Genomic DNA, 23,861 nt, shown 5'->3' with positions numbered 1-23,861 from the left:
AAAGGTATAGATTTGGGACTTGTGCACCTATCTAAAGCTAAGAGAACTGATGAGGTTACAGAGTGAGTGTAGGAAGAGAAACTGTCCAAGGACTAAATTCTGGGGCATTCCAGTATTTAGATGTCAGGGAGACAAAGAGGATCCATAAAGGAAAGGGAAAGCACTGGAATGTGGTGGCCTATAAGCCAAGTGAAGAGAGTAATTCAACAGGAAGGTGTGGTGGAGTGTACACATGTTGTGATGAATCAAAGGAGACTGCGCCGTGGGACTAACAAGAGAGAGGTCATGGTTGACTTTGACATGAACAATTTTATAGCTATGGGGATGAATTTCTAAAAGTAGTGAGTTCCATGGCAACTGTAAAGAAAAGACTTCGAAAGAGCTCAGACTGGAAACTCTTTTGAGGAATATTTATGTAAAAATAAAAAGAAAAGGAATACTAGCTAAAGGAGGAAGCAAACTAAATGATATTTTATTCACATAAAAAATAGTATCATGATTTGATGATATGAGAAAACATCCAGCAGAGATTTTTTTTTTTCTAAGAAAGATTTGCCCTGAGCTAACATCTGTCACCAATCTTCCTCTTTTTCCTTGAGGAAGATTCACTGTGAGCTAACATCCATTGCCAGCGTTCCTCTATTTTGTGTTTGGGTTGCCACCACTGCATGGCTGCTGATGAGTGGTACATGTCTGCACCTGGGAAGCAAACCCAGGCCACTGAAGTGGAGCACACCAAACTTAACCACTAGGCCACAGGGCCAGACCCCAGTAGAGATTTTTTTAAATTGATGATGATGCAAGGGAAAGAAATGGAATAATTTCTGGAGATAAGTACTGTAACAGGTTAGAGTTGCTAAATTTGTTTAACTAGAAAGACAGTCAAGTGAATCAAGGCTATCGAATGAATACAGCCATGTATACAGAGTTTTGAATTTATGATTATCCTTTGGGTAGAAATATTTTGAGGTATCTGCACAGCTCATTTTCTCTCTTCTCTGGGAACAATTTCTCTCAAACCACAACATCATACAGGTGAATTCCAGCAGCATTTTTTCTTTTTGAAATACACGAAACTATTCCCTTTGCCGTAGGTGATTAGATCAAGAATGGACCCCCGACACAATATAGACACGTGGGATTCTCTCTCCTATCATTTGGAATTGTAATTGAGGCATGTCAGCGGGTGTTTCTGTACCAAGTGTATCAGTCAGGCCAGTCAGGAAAATAGAAACCATGTAACGTTTTCTGCAAAGAGGAGAGTTAATGGAGCAGATTGGCTTTCAGATGCTAGAAGAATGAAAGAGCAAATAACAAAACGGTGAAGTAACATAGATGTTATCAACTGAACAAAACAGATACTGCCCGCGGAGCGGAGCTAGCTCTTGTACTAGTAACTAGGAAGGAACTACCACCAGTAAGACTGAGTTAACCCTGAAGCTACCACCCAAAGACAAAAGTGAAGAGATGGCACGATCTGAATCTAGGAGCTCAAAGAACCTCATACCTTGAAGAGGGCGCCACGTGTCTGCTTCTCAAAAGAGGAAAGGAGCATCTCCTTGATAGTAACATCTGTTCAGAGCAGACCTGGTAAGAAGGGTGCTGAAATATTCCAGAGAGAGAGAGAACCGCAGTTGCCCTCTGCTACCAAAGGGAAGTAACAGGACGGAGAAACAGAAAGTCCCTTCTCCCATCCTCCCGCCTTTCCCTCTCCCTCCAAATTCTAGGCAAAAACCTACTGCCACCTAGCTGGGAAACCTGACGAATGCAATTTGCAAACCTCAGCTCCAGGCTCACAAAGAGGAGAAAGAAGAGTGGCCTTGGCACTGAAGGACAGACAGCAGGTCAATAGCCAGTACAGTATGTAAGCTGAGGACTTTAGGGATAAACACCCTTCACACATGATGTGGATGAACAGAGAAGACCGATGTTGTCTTGCAGGGAGTGAGAAGGAGAAATGTGTTGGTTCCAAATGGAGACGGAGCAAATGAAAATGTGTTTCCTCCTGGTTTTCCATTTTCAAGTTCCAACCCTTGAGACCCAGTTGAATTCCTGCTTGTATTTTATACAGCATTTTTATATCCTTAAAATCAAGCTTTCCCCCTTTAGTTATCTAGCTAAAGCACTCAGTAAAATATCTGGCACATACTAAAAGTCCAAACGATAATTACTGAAAGAGAAATAGGATGCTGTTTTCTGAAACCTGCCATAAAGTGTTCTGTTACGATGTTCTATATATCTGTGCTGTCCTATGTGGTAGGACTGGCTTCATATGGTAGCTGAGTGTCTGCAATGCAGCAATTTAGGCAGCAAATTTTTAATTTAATTTAATTTAATTTTAATTAATTTAATTTTAAAAAGTGATGTTTGAGCCAGTTGTTGGAAATCTTTGAAGTATGTTTGGAACAACTGGAGATGTGAATCTACTTTTTCAAACGTAAATTTTATGGAATCTAAATAATCAGGTTATTTCCGATAAAAACATAACATTCAAAAGGAGACACAAAAAAAGAATGTAAAATATCTCATTAAAATTTTTCTGTTAATCCCATGTTGAAATAACACTATTTTGGATATATTAGGTTAAATAAAATATATTGCTAAAATTAATTTTACCTATTTAGTTTTGTTTTTAATGTTGCTACTGAAAAGTTTACAATTACACATATGGCTCACATTTCTATCAAACGATATTGCTCTAGACTCTTGCTACTCCAAGTATGCTCTCTGAAATAATAGCATATGCATTATCTAGATGCATAATCAGGGATCCCTCCCAGACAAACTGAATCTGAATCTGAACTTGCTTTTTAACAAGATCTCCAGGTGATTTGTATGAATGTTATGCTTTGAGAAGCAACGGCTTCAAACTGCTTTCATATTCATCAGTTTCTCTCAAGCAAAGATCAGATGCAGTCTATGCTGCCGGTTTCGAAACACGGTTTGGTAATAAAAATTAGGGCTTGAAACTCTCCTGAAAATGAGAGTTTGGTAAATAGGGAAATGATGTCTAACATGCCAGTTGCAGTGAATAATACAAAATCTCTCCCAGCCGGTTATCATTAATATTTTGTGTCACATAGTTGTTAGTTTGCTACTGGAACAGCAGATCAGCCCCGTGTGTCCTAAGAGAACCAAACTCAGCACGCTGCGTGGGGCTCTAGTGCTGCATGATGCCATTTCACTCGGAATTTTTCCCTTTGTCTCAGTGCTGCCCAGTGATTTGTCTTGGAAAAATGTACTGGAATGTTCTCCCTGATCTTTATAAATTTCACTTTTTTTTCATAATCAGCATCCTCAACCCTTTCTTATGCCCTCTTCCATCAAATTACTTTCATATTATAATTAAAGTTAAATCATATATTGATTGTTGCACTCCTTTATTTATCAGAATGTTACCATGTCTTTTCTTTTTTTTAAAGATTTTATTTTTTCCTTTTTCTCCCCAAAGCCCCCCGGTGCATAGTTGTGTATTCTTCGTTGTGGGTTCTTCTAGTTGTGGCATGTGGGACGCTGCCTCAGCGTGGTCTGACGAGCAGTGCCATGTCCGCGCCCAGGATTCGAACCAACGAAACACTGGGCCGCCTGCAGCGGAGCGCGCGAACTTAACCACTCGGCCACGGGGCCAGCCCCAAGTTACCATGTCTTTTTAATAGTACTGGCATTATTCTTAGAATTGTTATTATTTCCACTTATTATCTGCTTATGTAGACTCCGATCTTGTTTTGTCTTAAGCCTTGAAATTGCTAATGTGTGAGTTTGTAGTATGTACTCTTTTGCAGAAATCTTATATTGGGTGAGCAGAAATATATGTATTTGCTGTTTTTGTAAACTGTGATAACATTAGAGAACCTGAGAAATTCTCCCTTGCCTTATGTTTCAATTGTTAGATTAAGGGATCACTTCTAAAGAAGAGTGAAAAATATGAGAGATGATTGCTGGAAGAATTGTTTAATACTGAAATAGGCTTTCAACTGTTCTTAATTTATTGTTTATACTGTGCTTAATTCCAAAAAGAATGTGAGGCTGAGTACAATAAAAGACAAGATTCAAAAAGCCCATTAAAACAATTGAGTAGTCATTAAAGGCATAGAAGGGAGGAAAAAGAGGAAAAGAGTTGTGCTAAAAAAATCTTCACTAAAAATAACCATTATTTCTGAATGATAAGCATATCTAAGCTTACTGGCAAAGAGGGTAAAATAGCCTAAGTAATATAATAAATAGCACAATATTTTAAATATTTTAAAGATCTTATATAAAGGACGTGGAAAATCTCACGTGGAAATACAATCGTATTCAAATTCAACCTCTCAGTTACAAAGAGGTATTCTTCAAAAGGCCATTTCTTACATTAATTTTCACCAAAAGCCAAGGACTCCTTACATCATAGTTGTGTGAGGCAGCTCTAACAGGAACTGAAGGAGACTTCGTTGATTAAAAAAGAAATTTAATACCTATTAGATGTCATACATGGAGCTGAAAGCAGGGGGTGCAGGAGTAGAGACAGCACAGAGGGCTGTGGTACTCAAGGAATAGTTCAGGGAGGAAGGCGTACATCAAACATACACTCAGAAAGTCACGTTTAAAAATTTAAGGATGCTACTAGAGCTTATATCAAGAAATTTTATCCCAGACTGAAGGTCAGGAAAACCTGCTGGAGGAAATGACATTTAAGCTAAGACTGAAAAATATGTTAGAGTTCTCCAGACTAAGGGAGCAATTTGTGTAAAGACTCTAAAGTGAGAAACAAGTACAGTCCGCTTGAGGGTAAAGAGTGAGATTGGCTAGCTCTGGAAAGGTTAAAGTAGACTGAATGGAAAAAGTACTTCAGGCCCACGAAGATTTTACTCTTAATCAGAGGGATTGTAGGAGGGAATTAAAGGGTTTTTAAAGTAGGAGCTATTGATATTTTTTGAAAAGATATTCTGCTGGAGTAGAAAGTAGATTATATGGAAGTTTTACTTAACAGAAGATATCAATTATAATACTACAGAAATGGTTCAAATCAGAAGTGATGGTAGCTGGGCCCAGATAGAGATGGTGGGAACAAAGATGAGAAAATGGTTGTTTCTCTTTATTTTTGAGGAATGTTAGCCCTCAGCTAACATCTGCTGCCAATCCTCCTCTTTGCTGACAAAGACTGTCCCTGAGCTAATGTCTGTGCCCATCTTCCTCTACTTTATATGTGGGATGCCTACCACAGCATGGCTTGTCAAGGGGTGCCATGTCCACACCCTGGATCAGAACCGGCGAACCCTGGGCCTCCAAAGTGGAACATGGGAACTTAACTGCTGCTCCACTGGCCCAGCCAGAGAAAATGGTTGGATGCAGACAGGATGGGCAGGACCAGGGTCTGTGGGGAAGTATATCATGAAGTCTCCCCAGGGTCTTTACTTCTGCAAAATGGGTCAGGATTATCCACTTGGAAAGGTTAATTGTGGTTCTCTATGTGGGGAATTAGATGGACACGTGAGTTCTCAAAGTTGTTTGTGAGATAGTCTTTATTTCTCCTTTTTTCCTTTTATCAATAACGCCAGACTCTAAGGCAAAAAGCCAGGAGTACTCAGTGTTGCCATTAGAAATCTTTTTATGTGGTCCTATATATATATATACATATACATATATATATATACATATACATGTACATATATATATATAGGTTTTTTTTTTTTTTTTTCTGAGGAAGATTTGCCCTGAGCTAACATCTGGTGCCATTCTTCTTTTTGCTTGAGGAAGATTCGCCCTGAGCTAACATCTGTGCCAAGCCAATCTTCCTTTTTTTGTGTGTGGATCACCACCACAGCATGGCCACTGATGAGTAGTGTAGGTCTATGCCCAGGAGCCAAACCCAGGCCACCCAAGTGGAGTGCACTGAACTTAACCACTAGGCCACAGGGCCAGCCCCTGGTCTTATAATTCTTATTGCTACAAGAAGAGATATTGTTGGTCCATAAAAATAAAAGTTACAGGGTGATTGCATACCCCTGGATTAGTGTCTTATGCTAACTGATAAACCACAAGACTGCCTATTCTTACTTTATGTTATAAAGCCAGCCAAGTTCCAGTAGGAGGACCTTGTTCCATAACCAGCTAATTAACTGAATGAATGAATGAATGAATAAATAGCAAAAGGGGAAAATTATTTGTCTCTGGTATTTGAAGAATGACCCGGAAGGCACACAGATTAGCAGAGATAGAATGCCATCCCAGACTTCAATATACTCCTGGCTACATTATAGGGAGTGAGTTAATCATGCAACTTTATTACAAAAACCTGATCATGGTCATAGTTCTTCAAAAACATTATTGTTTTTGTCCTGGAAATCTATCAGTCTCCATTCAATTAGAGATCCTAAAGACCTATTTTCTTTACTTGGGAAATAATGGACATTAATAAATCATGTGAATCTTTTCTGTTTATAAGAAACTCCTGCTTTCTAAATTACCATTTTTCCCTCAGGAGTAAGACTTCTAATTGAGACAAGTTCCCAGATGTATTTTATGTTCTTATAATTATTTTAAAACATATGGCAATAAAAGAATTATGCCTCTTCAGTGTATTTTTGTGTATTCTTGTCATCTTCCAGGTTCAAGTAGCATTCACCGTTTGAAATCATTTTTTTCTTCCAAATAAAATTATTATTCAATAAGGAGAATATCGGTTTATAAAAAAATATGTATACATATTTTATATTGTAAACATGCTTAGATTAGTATTTTAATTATTTATACAATTTTATTATAAATTTTAACTGCTGAGTTTATTACTCATTTACCTGAGACTGCCAAGTCAATTGTCCAATTTGCAAATGGAAAATTAACAAATTAATTCAACTCTTACTGCATAAGTTTTATGATAGTGAATATAATGCTTGGCACATGTCACCTAGAGGAATTTTAATTAGTTCATGAAAGAATTTTCGTATCTCTGCAAACAGAGAGATTCATTTTAAGATATGACTCTTTTCATCAAAAATTCATAAAAGACCCAAGGCATGATTGTGTGAGGGACCCCACAGAAAACACTTTGAAACTTAAAAAAAAGAAAGTAATATTAAAGTGAGTTATTTGTCAGTCAGGATCTCCATATGTATAGGAATTCGCCCCAAATAGTTTCAAAAAGACACTAATGAAAGAAGTACTTACATGATTATGGGCAAGGTTAAGGGAACAAACAAGGAATGTGAGACACCAGGCCACCCAGAGCAGGAAGCTGGTATGGCACATTAGGTTTAAGGAACAAGAGAGGAAATAATGTTACTAAATCTCAGTGAGAACAGGAGTGTATTAGTCAGTGTTCTCCAGAGAAACAGAACCAATCGGAGATATAGAGAGAGACAGAAAGAGATTTATTTTAAGGAATTGGTCCATGTGATTGTGGAGGCTGGGGAGTCCAAAACCTACCAGGGTAGTTTGGTAGGCTAGACACTCAGGAGACAGTTGCAGTTCAAGTCAGAAGGCAATCTACTGGCAGAATTGCCTCTTGTTCTTGAGAGGTCAGTTGATTGTTCTAGTCAGACCTTCAGCTGAGGGGATGAGGCCCAACTACATTATGGAGGGTAATCTGCTTTACTCAAAGTCCACTTATTTAAATGTAAATTTCATCCAAAAACACCTCACAGAAACAGCCAGAATAATATTTCACCAATATCTGGGCATTGTGGCCCAGCCAGGTTGACACAAAAAATTATCCATCTCATGTAAGCATTTCCCTATAGTCTTGGAGGGGCACAGCAATGGCTACAACCACTACAGTTCGGTGAGATTAAGGAAGAAATGACCCAGCCACAGTTACCACTTGATCTGCAGAGTTAAAAAACCAAGTGATAAGGCCCAGGCTTCCTGGAGAGTTCTCCCCTTACCATGGATTCCACTCAAAGCTGTCAGCCACACTACCTAGGAGATGGGTTAGTTCAGCACACACAAAAGCCCACCAAAAAGGCCTTGTTCATTCATCATAGTGGGCAGTGTGAGGTGCAGCCCTTTGTCTTTAACTTTAGAGGAGATAACAGATCATGATATAGTTCATCCCAGTTGCCTAGGAACGATATGGCAGGCCCTTGAATTATCTATCATGGAGTTTTTCTCCCACTCTCTACACACGTACATCTTAAACCACTTAGGGTACTTTATACGCCCTACCCACTAGATCCAATCAGCATGAGTGCATCAACATATTGATGCTGTGTGATGTTCTGTGGGATCAAGGTGAGAAAGACCCATCAAATCCATAGTATTATAATGAGGAGAGTTGTCATAGCCCAGAGGCAAGGCGATGAAGCTGTACAGATTTCCCTGCCAGGCTAAGGTGAGCTGCTTCTCTTTGTTCTCACAAACTGGAATTGAGAAAGACACATTTGCCTCCTTAAGAGTTGCATAGCTGGTACCACAGGCTGTGTTGCTTTCTTTCTATTCCATTACATCAGAAATGGCAGCCACCTTTGGAGTCATCACCCTATTCGTGTCCTTTCACACAGGACAAACTAGGGAAGCATCATTTCTTCATCTGTCAAGATTTGATAATGGCATCGATCTTTGCAATTCCTCCAGTGATGCATATTGCTATGGTTTCCTATTTGGCACTATGTGTGCGTGCACGAGCACTCGCAAGCGCGTGTGTGTGCGCCCCTGTGTCAGGGGAGGGGCAGTTCCATGGGATTCCAATTAGCATTTGCTGTTACAGTAGCTCTCACTAAGTGAATCAAGAATCCAATGTGAATATTCTGCAACTTGTTAATGGTGGTTATTACAAATACACATTCAGGAACTAGGAACACAACCATAATATGTGAGGGCATCCTGGAATCTCTGAGAAATTTAGGCTGTGTTTTCACTTATCAATTGCCCTCCATAAGCCTCCATTCTGACCAGTGGCATATGGTAGCAATATTTAATATCTAAAAGATCTCAGTATTATCCTATGCACAGTGCACATTCACTGTGGAAAATGGCCACAGCTCTCTCTGGTGCAGGTTAAAGAAAGGTTTACAGTACACGCTTGTGTCCACATTGTAGGAGCCTTCTCCAATTGATCCAGCTTTACCCCATTAAGTGGATCCAAGTCTAAGAATTGGCTTAAGTATATAAAACATATAAAAGTCTAAAAATTCCCACTACACCAACTCGAATCAGTTTTATACCCAACAGAATTATATAGATGAGAATACCACAGTAGGCTGATAATATATTTCATTCTTAGAGAACCCATGATCAATTTGCCAATTCCACAGGTCCCTGTGGGTCAAACCATTCTCATTGCTACACTATCCTTGTGCTCTATGGCAATAATTGCACCCACCATGTCTCTGATGATTAAACCATTGAAATCAGAGCTTTCAAATCTATTGATACACTAATCCCATGATAAATAGAGCTTTCAGTGATACTTCAGAGCATTGCAGCTCATAGGATTGATAAGTAAGTTACACATAATAAATTTACCCCAATATTACAATTTCCTTAAACTTTTTATTCCTTACTGTATGATATTACAAGGAAATTCTAGCATGTGGATCTCGTTAAAAGTATGCTATGAAGGGGCTGGCCCCGTGTACGAGTGGTTGGGTTCACGCACTCCAGCTTCGGCCGCCCAGAGTGTCGCTGGTTCGAATCCTGGGCGCTGACATGGCACCGCTCATCCAGCCACGCTGAGGATGCGTCCCACATGTCACAACAACAAGGACTCACAACTAAAAATATACAACTATGTACCGCGGGGCTTTGGGAGAAAAAGGAAAAATAAAATCTTTGGGGAAAAAAAAGTAGGCTATGAAGTCTGTACTTCAAGGAAATCACAAAATAAATTATTAGATCTCTCTGTTAGAGCTGAGAAATTACATGGATAATCCAGAATGAATGCACTATATCAATGAATTTGACACAATCCAAATTTAAATTGCAAATTTTTGCTTACTACCCTTTGAATCCATTCCTACACATGCTCTCTGGTTCTTGCTGACACAAAGTAGTGGGGTCTTGCAATTCCTTTGGCATACCACACCATTTCCTCTCTGAAAAGACCTTTGATTTCTCCTCTGGGCTATTACTTAGTACTCATTAGGATCCAAAGCGAGTCCTTCACATATGGGGTTCCATAAGAAAACTAAGCTCCAATACTGTAAGGAATGGGTTGTATGTAATGAATTAACTTGCTGCCTACCTAACTAGAATTGTACTACCTATGTATAATCCTTGGGAAAATTGAAAATATAGTCACCAAAATAATTTTGTATAAGGTTTAATTCTCTTGATGTATCCGGACTGAGAAAGGCTGGTACTTAGAGACTTTAAAGGGGGAAGAGGTACTTGACCCATGTGAAGTCATGGACAATCTTTATGTGATCATCAGACAGGAGAAAGAAGTAACAATCTTCAGCAATGAAGGTTTGGGGATATTAGGTTGATTGAGATTCTCTGTTTTATCTTTCTATCCAAATATTTCTATTCCAAATCTCAAGACTTCACTTTTTCCAAATCAGTGCTTAACTTGAACATAAGACTTGTGAACTACTGTATTTAACGTTGCAACCACTAAATTAGATTTTAGAACTGATCTTCAGTCATATCTGGCCTGCCAATATAAGAAACAATAAGGATTATTTTCAAGATCACCATAGAAGTTTTCCGCTCCACTTACCATTAAGTTGGGAATTCAAGATCCATTTTGTTGTTATTGTTTCAAAACCTCCCTAGGGCAGTCAAAGGCAGCTTGTCAAATTCACAGTATTAATAATCTCAATTGCAATCAAGTACAACAGGCATTTGATCTATAAAAGCTTTCTCTTCCGCCTCATGATAAGGATAATTTGAATGACTTTGATGATAACGCCTGCCAAGGATATCCATGCCATCTATGTATTTCCCAATCCATACAGAATCTGATCTTGAGGACTACTTGTAGAACAGAGCAGTGTCAATCAGAGGCCCACAGAAAATGAAGTTGATCCCATATGGTTCAAATAAAAGTAAATTAATGAAGGGACTACATACACAATTGTGGGAAGCATTAATGGATCAAACAAGAGTTGTTATTGCCCGGAGAGACTGTCAACTGTATGAAATTGTTAGGAGCTCCAGGAATAAAGGGATAAAAGGAAGAACTAGTAACAGCAGAAGCCAGTGAGACATGAGAACCTGAGGAGAGTCTGCCCAGAGTTGGCTATTGTCTTAGAGGCATGTATTCAGCTAAGTGTAGAATAAATACAAACTCTTACCCTCTGCTTCTCTGTTAATGACTCCCATTACCCAAGTACCCAGAAGCCAACTGAGGACAGAGAAGGGCAAAGGAAGGTGGAGAACAGATCTAGAGGAGGAAATGGAGGGTAACCAGCACAGTACCATCAACTGGGTTTACTCTATCAATATCTTTATAAAGCAAGCTGTTAATAGTGATAAAATATTGTTATATGTCCATTAATATGAAATAAAATTAGCATATACAATATATGCATATGTAAGAAATAGAATAGATAAGAGACTAAAATGTAATTATAAATGCTCAAAGTAAAAATAAAAATCTTATTAGAATGTACCAAGTACTTTCTAAATATTTAAGTGTAATAAGTAAAATTTTATTTTCCTGAGTCCTTACTAAGCCTTATGAGTAAGATATCTATTAGAAGTATTTTTTTTTTCTTTTTAAAGATTGGCACCTGAGCTAACAACTGCCAATCTTTTTTTTTCCTGCTTTTTTTTTCTCCCCAAATCTCCCCAGTACATAGTTGTATATTTTACTGGTGAGTCCTTCTAGTTGTGGTACATGGGATGCCACCTCAACATGGCCTAACGAGTGGTGCCATGTCCGCGCCAGGATCCCAACCCTGGGCCCCAGAAGTGGAGCACCGAACTTAACCACTCCACCTCCAGGCCAGCCCCCTATTAGAAGTATTTTAAGGAAATAGAGTTCCCCTGGGTTTAAGGTCACACAGGCGATAAACGAAAGAATGAGGATTCAAACCCAGGATATTCAGGCTCAGTGCAGTGTGGTATATATACCACACTTTGAGCTGCCATAATTTTAAATAAATGTTAATGTTAAGATAGAAGGAATGAGTTTAAATATTCTTATTTTATAGATTGTGCTATTAAACAAATAGAAGTAATGCTAACATTCTCTACTCAAGGAGGAACACAGCTAATGAGCGCCAAGGCTGGGGAGAGAACCTGCGTCTCCTGGATCAGAGGCAAACCGTCTTCCCCATGTGCCCGTTCCAGATTTTGCAAACAAGCTGTCACTCTGCTCTTGCTGCTTCCCAGATAATTATGCTATAATTGCATGCTTTAAATTACGTTTCAATGTATCCTTCCAATATTTCTCCTGCCCACTTTGTGTACAATCAGCCTTAAAGAATTATTATCTTGTTTAGGTTCCCTTAGTTGCAAATTGCTTTTTAATTCACTTAATTATAAAGGGCATTTTTCTCTTCTAATATTCAGTAATCGGGTTTAAGTATGCAAGCAGAGGCATTGATCCTTGGCAATGCTTCTATAGCATATATAATTTTATATTTTAATTTTCATTTATTTTATATGGATATTTTATTTTTCTATATATAATATGTATATGTGTATGTGTATGTATATATACACACATAACATTCTACAGGAGTGTGTGTGGGAGGGTATATGCGTATATTCAACCCATATCTATCACTAGGGCTAAACATTTCTTCAAAAGGGAAATATGTAGGGTCAATATGAGACATCCATGTCAATTCTGATCTTCTTCAGGAAGCAACAGGTCTGTACTGCTTCTTCAATCTCTACTGATGGCCCTCCTGCTTCCTTGTGTTACAGACAATAGCTAACGGCTGCCTCTGCCGTGTACCGAGCCACATCATTCTCTAAATCAAATATCAACGAATTTGACATCTACAAACCTCTGCACATGCACAGAGCACGTCGACACCACTTCCTGGGTTGGTTCATGAGAGGGAACACAGGCCTGAAAACAGCAGATCACAAGGAGATAGAGGAATGAGCCCAACGGCCGAGCAGTTCTCCCTGGGCACGGCCCGTTCTGTATGCTCACCAAACACCCTTCTGATGTGATGGGATCCTTCAGGCAGCCACCACCAAAATCTGTTCTGCTCATTTCCTAATGAAGTAGAACAATGACCATTTTCTTCAGTTAAGATTAAATCTAGAATTTTCTTTTCCTTTTTCGAATATATAAGAAGAAACTCACAATTTTCCCATTTCTGTAAGCTCCTGATGACTGTTGTGAAGTCAGATGCTCAAAATTAAAGTGATTCTGAGAACGGATATTTGATTCATTCTGTCAATCCATTCACATTTCTTCTCTGAACACCTCTTAAGTGCCAGGTACTGTTCTAGGTGCAGTGGATACATTAGCCCACAAAGAGATGAAATCGCTGTCCTCAGAGAGCTTATAATATAGCTGGGGAAAACAGACCACTAGGAAAATAAGATGTATAACATAAAGCATCTTGAAAGTTAACATGTACTATGGAGAAAAATAACACAGGGATGGGGGAAGGTGTAGGTTTTGCAATATTAATTAGATGGTCAGGTAAGAACCCAATGAGAAGGTGTTATTTTAGTAGGAATTGAAGGAGGTAAGTGAGTTATCTGCATGTTATGTGGGAAGAGTATTTTAGGCAGAGGAAGACGCCGGAACCACATTCTTGCAAGAGCAGGAGCACACCAGTGTATTTGAGAATAAAAAGAAAACTGCATGAACTGGGGGTCATAGAACAGGAAGGAACTAAGAAGACATGAGGTTAGAGAGCAGTGGAGTGTGAGTAGAGATGAGGCTCATCTTGATGGGCAGATGGGAAGCCACGTGAGGACTTGGGCAGAGATATAAATGACGTAAAACTGGCGCTGGAAGGGAAGCTCTCCATTCTTGATTCTGCATGACCCATGACAGTAATGTGCATCTTTGTTTTGTGAAAACGTATACTGTGCACCAATTAGAGTGCCCGGCTTCAGGTACAGCCTTCAGTCAACATTGACTGACTGACTTTGCTTTAATTTACTTCCAGTAAGTAAAAATAATTTTTTTAATGAGGAGAAAGACATTTAATAAGTAAAATATATTATTGTTGTATTCAAAACATGCTAAGGTTTAAGATTTCAGTACAAAGATTGGCATCTCACTGTGAAAATTAGGTGTATGTAGGTAAAAGATCAAACTTCTCTCATTATTTCACGATATTCCAGTTTTCTCACATCTCCAGAACAATTTAAACCAAAGTTGAAAGACTCCCCAGTGCTTCCGAGTTTGTAGTTCTAATTTAGCTCTTGACTGTAATTGGGTAGTGTAAGCCTTCCTTGATATACAGTATTTGAGTCTCCACAACTATGAAGCATACATAAGAAGGAAAAATTGTCTTAACCAGATCATTTCCACTAATAAGTTCGTAAAACTAGTCACCATTTTATGTATCAACCTGACTAGGCTAAAGGATGCCCAGATTAGCGGGTAAAACATTTCTGGGTGTGTCTGTGAGGGAGTTTCCAGAGGAGATTAGCGTTTGAATCTGTGAACTGAGTAAAAGCACATGCCCTGCCCAAAGTGAGTGGGCATCAACCAGTCTGTTGAGGGTCCCGACAGAACAAAAAGGCAGAGGAAGGGTGAATTTGCTCCCTCTCTGAGCCAAGACATCCATCTTCTCCTGCCCTTGGACATCGGGATTCCTGGTTTTCAGACCTTCAAACCTGGATCAGGACTTAGCCCATTGGCCTCCCCTGGTTTTCAAGCCGTTGGACTCAGACTGAATTACACCACCAGCTTTCCTTATTCTCCCTCTTCAGGACAGCAGCAGCTCATGTGACTGCTCAGCCTCCATTATCGCCTGAGCCAATTCCTATAATAAATCTCCTTATATAGATATATAGATGATACAGCTGATAGAGAGAAAGACAGATACATAGGCGGATAGATAGATGATAGATACATAGATAATCCTATTGCTTCTGTTTCTCTGGAGAATCCTGACTGATACAGTCACACGCCACTTAATACTAACATATTTACCATGCTGTCATGGCAATGGAAAATATAACTAGTATATTGCAAATACAAATTTTGAATTTAAATTGTTTAAAATCTAGTTCAAGAAAAGGCAAAGAAAGTGTTAAAGAACTGATAGAATTACACTTAAAGCCATTGACAATGAATATTTATCTGGCAGAGTGAGATCAGTGAACCATTAAAGAAAAAAAAGACGATGAAGCTTGTAGAAAGACAATGACGTGCACTTCAAAGATGAAGTTAGACACTTGGAAGAACTGACAAAACCCTCCAACATGCTTCTTCAGAAACGGCACCCTTTATGATCGTGGTGAAAGTCAAATATGAATGACAACATGCCCTTACTATACATTTTATCTTAAAAGTATATAAAACATCTCCACTTGAGTGATTTTTGTTGAGTTAACATTTCAATGTAAATAAATAATTTTTAGTAAAAGATTAAAAATTCTCTTTATAATTTTTAGTTTTATTTCTAGAGAAAAACGTACAAGTCATTTTTATACCATCTCCTGTAAAATGTTCGTCCTTGTTTTAAGCTGCCATATTTTCCTGTACTGATTATTCTTAGCTATTGAGAATTTCCTACATGGCATTTCAATAAACAGATTTATTCAATAGTATTTTACTGTCTCAAATATAATGTTCTTGTAAATAATCTTTTTTTTTTTAAGATTTTATTTTTTTCCTTTTTCTCCCCAAAGGCCCCCTGTACACAGTTGTATATTCTTCATTGTGGGTCCTTCTAGTTGTGGCATGTGGGATGCTGCCTCAGCGTGGTTTGATGAGCGGTGCCATGTCCGTGCCCAGGATTCGAACCAACAAAACACTGGGCTGCCTGTATCAGAGCATGTGAACTTAACCACTCGGCCACAGGGCCAGCCCCTAGATAATCTTATTTAATGCTAAGAGAGCTATTGTGTTTTTTAAACTGTTGCTTATAGACCTCTGGTTAGCTCAAGGGAGGGATAAATCCTTATTGAGCCCCTAAGTATATTTTGCCAATTATTATATAACTCACTTCACCAAATTACCTTAAAAAGATAATAAGAGGCATGGACAAGGCTTAAAAACACTTAAGTAATTTATTATATCAACTTATAAAGTTCCTAAGGGACAAAGTCATAATTGAAACTCAAATTTCTCTGATTCCAGGGTTGATTTCGACAGTTTTTCTTATTTTGCTTATTAGTACATGTTCAATTGCCCACCACTTTCTCCTTAAATTCATAAATGTTTTGTGGAAAAACAGGTCAAATATTTGAATTGGTTTTAAATGGTTACTAACTTAACTTTTTACAATTAGTGTAATGAAAAAACAGGAGGAAATTAAACTTTGCTCTTACATATTTCATAGCTATTATGACTAGCTACAAAATTAGTTACAGATTTGTAATTGGTAATTAATTTTACTTTTGTAATATAGAAATATAATAGTTTTATCCCTCAAAAGATTATTTAAAACTTCAACTAACCACCTAACTGGTAAATATATTTTGAGCATAATGTGGTCACATTCTATCTAAAACTACCTGTGATTTTAAAAAAAAGATTGTCCTTAAGGAACTTACAGTAAAGTTGATGACGTATATACACATGAAAAAATTAGACAACATAATATAATGTTATTTAAGGTGAAATCAATTGTTAAATTATCTTGCTATTACTGAAAGAAATGTTTAAATTGCTTTACTAAAAGTTTTATTGGAATTTTAAATGTTGTAGTAATTTATCCCGTATGATTATCTTGAAGGCTCTCCTTTTGCAAAAGAATAGTAACTGGAGAGAAGATTCGATTCAAAGTTTGAACCTTGGCGAATGATAGTCTTTCACAGCATTACCCCTAAAGTCAAATAAAAATTATGAGTTAAAAACCAGCAGCCAGGGTCTTTTCCTGTTCTAAAACAAATATATCTAGTTGTAAGAGAAAGGGGGATTATATCCCACAGAACTATCCATATGTCCTTCTAGCATTTACAGGTTTAGAAAAAATGAATGAAACAACCAATAAGCTGATGAATAAAATGTGTAGAAAATAGAATTGCAAAATGTTGACAAACGAAAATTTCTGTAGTCATGGCTGGAAATTGGCACATGACAGAGCCATCAAAATTAAATTCCAGGAGCTCAGTACAAAAAAAGGACTCAAGATGTTTAACTGTAGGCATATTTAGTTTTCTAATTCAGCCAAATTTCAACACAAGTTGGTGACTCTTGTAACAGAGGAACATTCAGCTGCATGTTTTGACATCCAAGTTGGCATCACTGAAAGTCAAGCTCTGAAAGCTACAGTACAGAAAGAAAGGCTACAGGATCAGTTTTTCTTGTTTTTTATGAAAGATGTTTAATAGTCTTGATGTGACTCCAGCTCTGAAATGATACTGGCACAAAATAGCACAAATTATCCAGGTTTCTTTTGCCAAAGCTACATGGAAACTGAAGCTATTTTCCAGATTTTTTTTTTTTAATTTTCTAAATGGTAAGCATAATGACCTCAATGCTCTGCATGACTTTGGCAATGAGATGTCGAAACAAAACAATAATGTAAAAATAACACGAATATTACACCACAGGTTCTTGCTGTCTTGATCTGCATCTCCATTTGTAAAACCCGTTTTTTGGGGGAAAACAGATATTAAACTCATTAAAAAGAAAAACTGGCTGATAGTCAGAGGCTTGGTTCAATTGAAATTGAACTGCTTTATTTTTCAAACCTTGCTATGGACACAGCAATACTCCTCTGTATCACTTAGCCAGATGAATGTATGGATAGGCACAAATATCCTTTCAAGCTATGAGTACCATCAGTTTCTTTACCTCCTATCAACAAAAATATAATACCCACTACCTCTGTGGTATGCTTAAACATTCATATGTAATCTCTGCTTCCTTAATCCTAAATAAACTTGTCAGAGATAAAATACGACAGATAAAAGTTACTCATAATTGGATCTTTGTTACCAAAATTACAGAGTTCCCTTGATCATCAACTCATTATTTTTTCTGCAGCTTATTGGCACAACATGTCTAGCTTATCACCAGAGAGATGCCCCCTCCAAACTCTTGTTTTTTTTAAGCCAGTAAAATAAACCTGTAAGGAACACAGGGCTTTTCAATGGAGAGATGAAACATTTGATTATATTTCCATAAACTACCATAAATTCTGGAGAAAATCAGTTGTTTTAAAAGCATGTTCATGAATATCCATCAGAATATTTTTCATGTTATTTAGGGTACTATGATATCTGATTTAAACTAAAATCTATAGTTGTTTTGATTTCTGCAGTTCAATTTTTATTTCCTCTTTATTCAGAATAGTAATGGTTACAATTAAAATTCTTTATGCATAGCTTATTAACCATAAATTTAGCCTTCCATTAGAGATTGGTATATACAAATAAGACAGGATAAATGACTTGCTGTGAAATGCCTTTCTTTGAGAGCACGCAGTGCGCGTGAATCAGGATAAAGAATTCACCACTGGTGATAACAAATGACATGGGTTGATAATATTCTGGAGCATTTTAAAACTTATCTTTATACATAGAATGTTAAAAACAGAAAGCACCCATTATGTATAACAAACACACATGTGATATTTATTCAACTTCTGATTCAGTTCCATGATTCACTTTTGGGGCTTTGCAATTAAAAAAAGAATCTTAAAAGATTACCACTGTTACATGTATCTCTAATGTGGCTTTATTTTATTGATATACATATCATATATTTTATGATATATACACATATTTTGTTATATATATGTGTGTTTTTCCACAAATAAGATTTTGACAGAACATTGATGCATGTGCCTATATTCTTCTAAGTTCTACTGTATGAGAATTTGAAGCTCGAAAGCTTTAATAATATAAACCTCTTTGTCTTAAAATTTATAATGTATGAATAATTCCAGATCCTCTTACCATAATCTTTGGAAGCATATTCTGTTTTTTGGCTTTTTTTTCCAGATTTTTTTTTTCCTTTTTCTCCCCAAAGCCCCCTGGTACACAGTTGTATATTCTTAGTTGTGGGTCCTTCTAGCTGTGGTAGCATATTCTGTTTTTAAAACATCAATTGATCTTTATCTTGCTACCACTTCTCTTTTCTGATTCTCTCTCTATATCCTGTGTTCTGCTCTCTTCTCTTTCTTTGGAAATCTCTACTTCTGTTAGAGCTTAAGCTTTTATTTCTGAGAGAATTACAGCAGTTGGAATTCTCAGAATATATTTTCATATAGTATTCATGCATTTTCTTTTTTTAAAAAATCAGTTTCTTTGAAAGATGACTGGTTTCTCCAATTGTGCTTTGTGTCTTCTTGTTCATCAGAACCATTGAGAAAAGGGGATACAAAAAGATCCCAACCATTTCTGAGATATACTGATGATGTAAAATTAAGATTCTGCCAGAATGTTTGTTACTGCATAATATGAATATCATTAGATGATTATTCTTACTAAAATGGAAAGAATTGTTTAGGATTATATTGCTGATCCTGTGTTCAAAGTAACATTGGAGAGCTTCAGAAGGTATTTTTAAAGTAAAGGAAAGCATCCTTGGGACTGGGTAAAACCGAGATAAAATAGAAAATATATCTGACTTCCAACTTTGAGAGACATGCAAAATAAATAGCTATTTCTCGTATTTTATGCACTATAATAGGTAAGTGCTGATTTATGATAAAGGTACTTTTATGATTGGCAGCTATAGGCATCATTTTCCAGGTTATGACACCATATGCCTATTTATTGCAAGGTATTTAGGATTCTCATGAACAATGCTAGTAGGGCCACTGGTTTAAACTACACAAGAATGTGCCTGGCTGCTCAGGGCACCATCTTGCTTGGTCAAGGACACATGACCAGGGGTGATCTAAATTCTAGTGCCCTTTCCAATAGGAACTCTCCTGTAGCAGTTTTATCTTTAACCACCTGAACTTTGATTGCCTTGGGGAAACAGGCAGTTGAACTAAAAGACTTACAAATACACATAATAAATTGTGACTTCTCTCTTTAGCCTATGGTTACTAAGGACGAAATATTTTCATTCACATGTTCTGCTCACACTTTAACTTCAGAATAATTAAAATCCAAACTTAAAATCTTTGAAGATACCCAAGATTCTCTTCAAACATCTGCCCCCCTTTTGTAAATTGATGGTGGCAAAATTCAACCACTCGCCCAGGATTAAAGCACATTCATCACTGATTAAGCTCTGCAAATATTTTTCTTAATGGATATTTATGTCAGCCTTTCCTTTTTTATAAGTTGTCAACATTTTGTTCAGGGCTACATCAGCAAGAATATGGAAAGAAGCTTCTAAACGGTCTTTCTTCCTCTAATCTCTATCAATCCTATCCATTTTTAACCACTATTTAAAGTTTTTTTATAAAGTTTCCATTCACAATAGTTTTATAAACATTCAGTATTCATAAATAATGTCCAAATGGTGTGGTTAGGCATTATGGGAACTTGACCCCTTCTACTCTGCCTACACATTGCATATTCGTTTTCTGCAATTCCATAATATGATCCACTTCCAAACTCAGCTGATTTGGCTGTGCATTTTTCCATAAACATCCCTTCATTCAAGCTCCTGAACCTTTATTTCTACCACTTCTTCGACTCTCTTCCATTTTTCATGATCTGTCTTTCTTTACGGTACAGGCATGCAAGCGTCTTCCTCCCATGAAGACTTGCCTAACTTATCCAGTCCATCCCCTTCCTCTAAATAATGGCAAAATGCAAAGCCCTCATCATTCATTTGTCACCAACAATACTAGACAGCAATGATATTTTTAATTTTCTGAACAGGACCTGATTTTGAAATACATACAAACACCTTGAGGGCAAAGGTCTTATGGTATATTTCCTGATTGACAAGTACACAGCTTGAATTAATTAGCCTCTACTGCACGGCTGTATTAGTTTGCTACTGATGCCAAAACAAATACCACCAACTGAGTGGCTTAAACGACAGAAATTTATTGTCTCAGTTCTGGAGGCTAAAATCTTGAGATCAAACTATTGACAGGTTTATTTTTTTCTGAGGACTGTGAGAGAGAATCTGTTCCATGCCTCTCCCCTAGCTTCTGGTGATGTCCTGCCAATCTTTGGCAAAGTTCCTTGGCTTGTAGAAGTGTCACCCTGATTTCTGTCTTTATCTTCACATAGCATTCTCCCTTGGTGCATATCTGTGTCCGCACTTACCCTTTTTATAACGACACAAGTTATACTGGGTTATTGGATTAGGGGCCCTCCATACTCCAGTATGACCTCATCTAATCTTAACTAACTACATCTGCAGTGACTACAGTCATGTGCCGTTTAATGATGTTTTGTCAACAATGAACTGAATATACACAGTGATCCCATAAGATTAGTACCATATACCCTAGGTGTGTAGTAGGCTATACCATGTTTGTGTGAGTACTGTGGGGGAAGAAGAAATTTTCTTCCACCCTTCTAGGTTCTTCTGGCTGGTCTAGGAATTAAATTGATGAGACACAGTAACAGGAGAAAAATAAATAAAAGTTTAATAACATGTATACATGAGAGGAACCAAGGAAAACTGACTAACTCAGCAAAATGGCCAAAGCCGTCACCTTAAATTCCATCCTCAGCTAAAGACAAAAGAAGATGTTGGGGGTGGAGATAGTCAGGAACTTCAAGGGGAAGGAAGGTAATTCACAGGTTGGCAAAAAGGAGCAAATATTTGGAAAACAAGTGTTTATTTGGCCACACAGAAACAGAAGAACACAGAGGGGAGCCCAACAGGCTTTTCTAGGTTCCTCCCTGTCTACCACCTACTTTGTGTTATGCTAAGGTGATAGCTGGCTTTCTGAGACAGGTATTTTTATCTGAATTGTTTTAGGCAGTTAAGGGGAAAGTAACAAGAAAACCTTTGAGTCTTTTGTTTCTTCAAAATAATCAGCCTAGGGGCTGGCCAGGTGGCATAGAGGTTGAGTTCACATGCTCTGCTTTGGTGGCCTAGGGTTCACTGGTTTGGATCCCAGGTGTGGACCTACACATCGCTTATCAAGCCATGCTGTGGCAGGCATCCCACATATAAAGTAGAGGAAGATGGGCTTGAATTTTAGCTCGGGGCTAGTTTTCCTTAGCAAAAAGAGGAGGGTCGGTGGCAGATGTTAGCTCATGGATAATCTTCCTCAAAAAGAAGTTTAATAACAATTATCAGCCTAAAACAATCCTCATTGTAAAGACTCACATTTGGGGGTGGCAAATTTTGTTCTCCTTCCGTATGCTCTGTGATGTTTGCAAGACAAAATCGTCTAATAATGTAGTTCTCAAAATATATCCCCATTGTAAAGCACATGACTGTATTTCCAGATAGGGTCACATTCTGAGATATTGGGGGTTAGAACTTTAACACATGAATTTTGGGGGACACAATTCAACCCATGACAATGACAAACCACGCAAAACTTAGTGGCTTAAAACAACAACCATTTTTTTAGCTCATGATTCTGAGTCAGCAATTTTGGCTGCGTTCAACTGTGCAGTTCTTTTGGCCTCAGATGATCTCTTTCATTCATCCATTCAGCAGCCAGTCAGCGAGGCAGCTCTGATTTGAGGGCTGGCTGGCCGTCAGCTGGAAAAATTAAAGCAATTGGGCCACAAATCTTTCCTCATCCCACAGACTAGCCCAGAATTTTTCACATGGCAACTGGGCAAGTTTTCAAACGGAGGAGCAAAATTGTGAAAGGCTTTTTGAGGCTTAGGCTCAGAATGGGCACAAAGTCATCTCGGCCATAGCAATCCACAAGGTGAGCCCAAATTCAAGAGTGTGAGAAATAGATTCTACCTATTGTAGAAGGAACTCCCAAGTCTTATTGCAAAAGAGCATAAGGGGGAAAAAATCTCAATTTTTGCAAACCTTTTCTCACCTAGCTCAACACTCACACAGTGCTGTCTCTGAAAGAATGTCACGGACTTCGCTTTTTAAAATATTGTAACGTAAATTTACATTACTTTCTCTCTTTTCAATCCAGAGCTAACATGTAAAACTGTGATAAACATAAATGTAATATCTCTAAGCCATCCGAATTCCAAATGTAGCCTGGTCAATCTGGTATAATTTACAGTTATTAACTAGAAAAATGGAACTGAAAAAGACTCTAGAATATAGAACTAGCACACATCAAGACATCATGATGTAAGTAAGCATAAAATGTAGTAGGAGAAATTAAGAAACATACAAGTGGAATATACATCTTAGGCAGGCATATCTGAGAGCTGACTCCAGGAAAAAAAACTATAGCTAATTCATTAATATTAAAATGCAGAAAAAAATTGTTTGTAAAGAAGCATTTCTTAGTGAAATCTAGGAAGTGGAGCCTATTGCCAAAACCCTATAGTGTTTACAGAGTACTACATAGGAGAGATGGAAGTACTCGGAAAAAGAGAATCGAGTCCCACATTCAGCAGACAGGATGATTTATTAAGCTTCTCATAGCCTCAATTAAAGGTTTATCAAATCTATGTTATTCCTATTACTGTTTCCATACATACTAAATAATCTTCTGATTTCTGATTTGGCCATTTGGGCACTTTGCTACCAGTTAAGGGATCTGTGATATGTTGGTGTGGGTATCCTCGATCCATGAAATTTATGCATCTTCTGTAAACTAAAATGTGATGTTATAATATACAGATAGAGAGAGAGAGAGGTTATAGACATAGCTAAAGATATATAGACACAGATATAGATTTTTGTTTGTGTCAGTCAGTGCCTAAGCACTTTACTAACTCCAAGATCACAGATGAAACTGAATTTCTGCTCTTGGAAAGCTGATGGTGGGGTTCTGAACTCTGTCAGGTGAAATCACCACCGTAAAGATACCTGG

This window comes from Equus caballus, chromosome 27 (genome assembly GCF_041296265.1).
Source record: "Equus caballus isolate H_3958 breed thoroughbred chromosome 27, TB-T2T, whole genome shotgun sequence".
In the NCBI taxonomy this organism is placed as follows: Eukaryota; Metazoa; Chordata; class Mammalia; order Perissodactyla; family Equidae; genus Equus; species Equus caballus.
The sequence above is the reverse complement of the archived record's forward strand: the minus strand, read 5'-3'. Positions refer to the sequence as shown.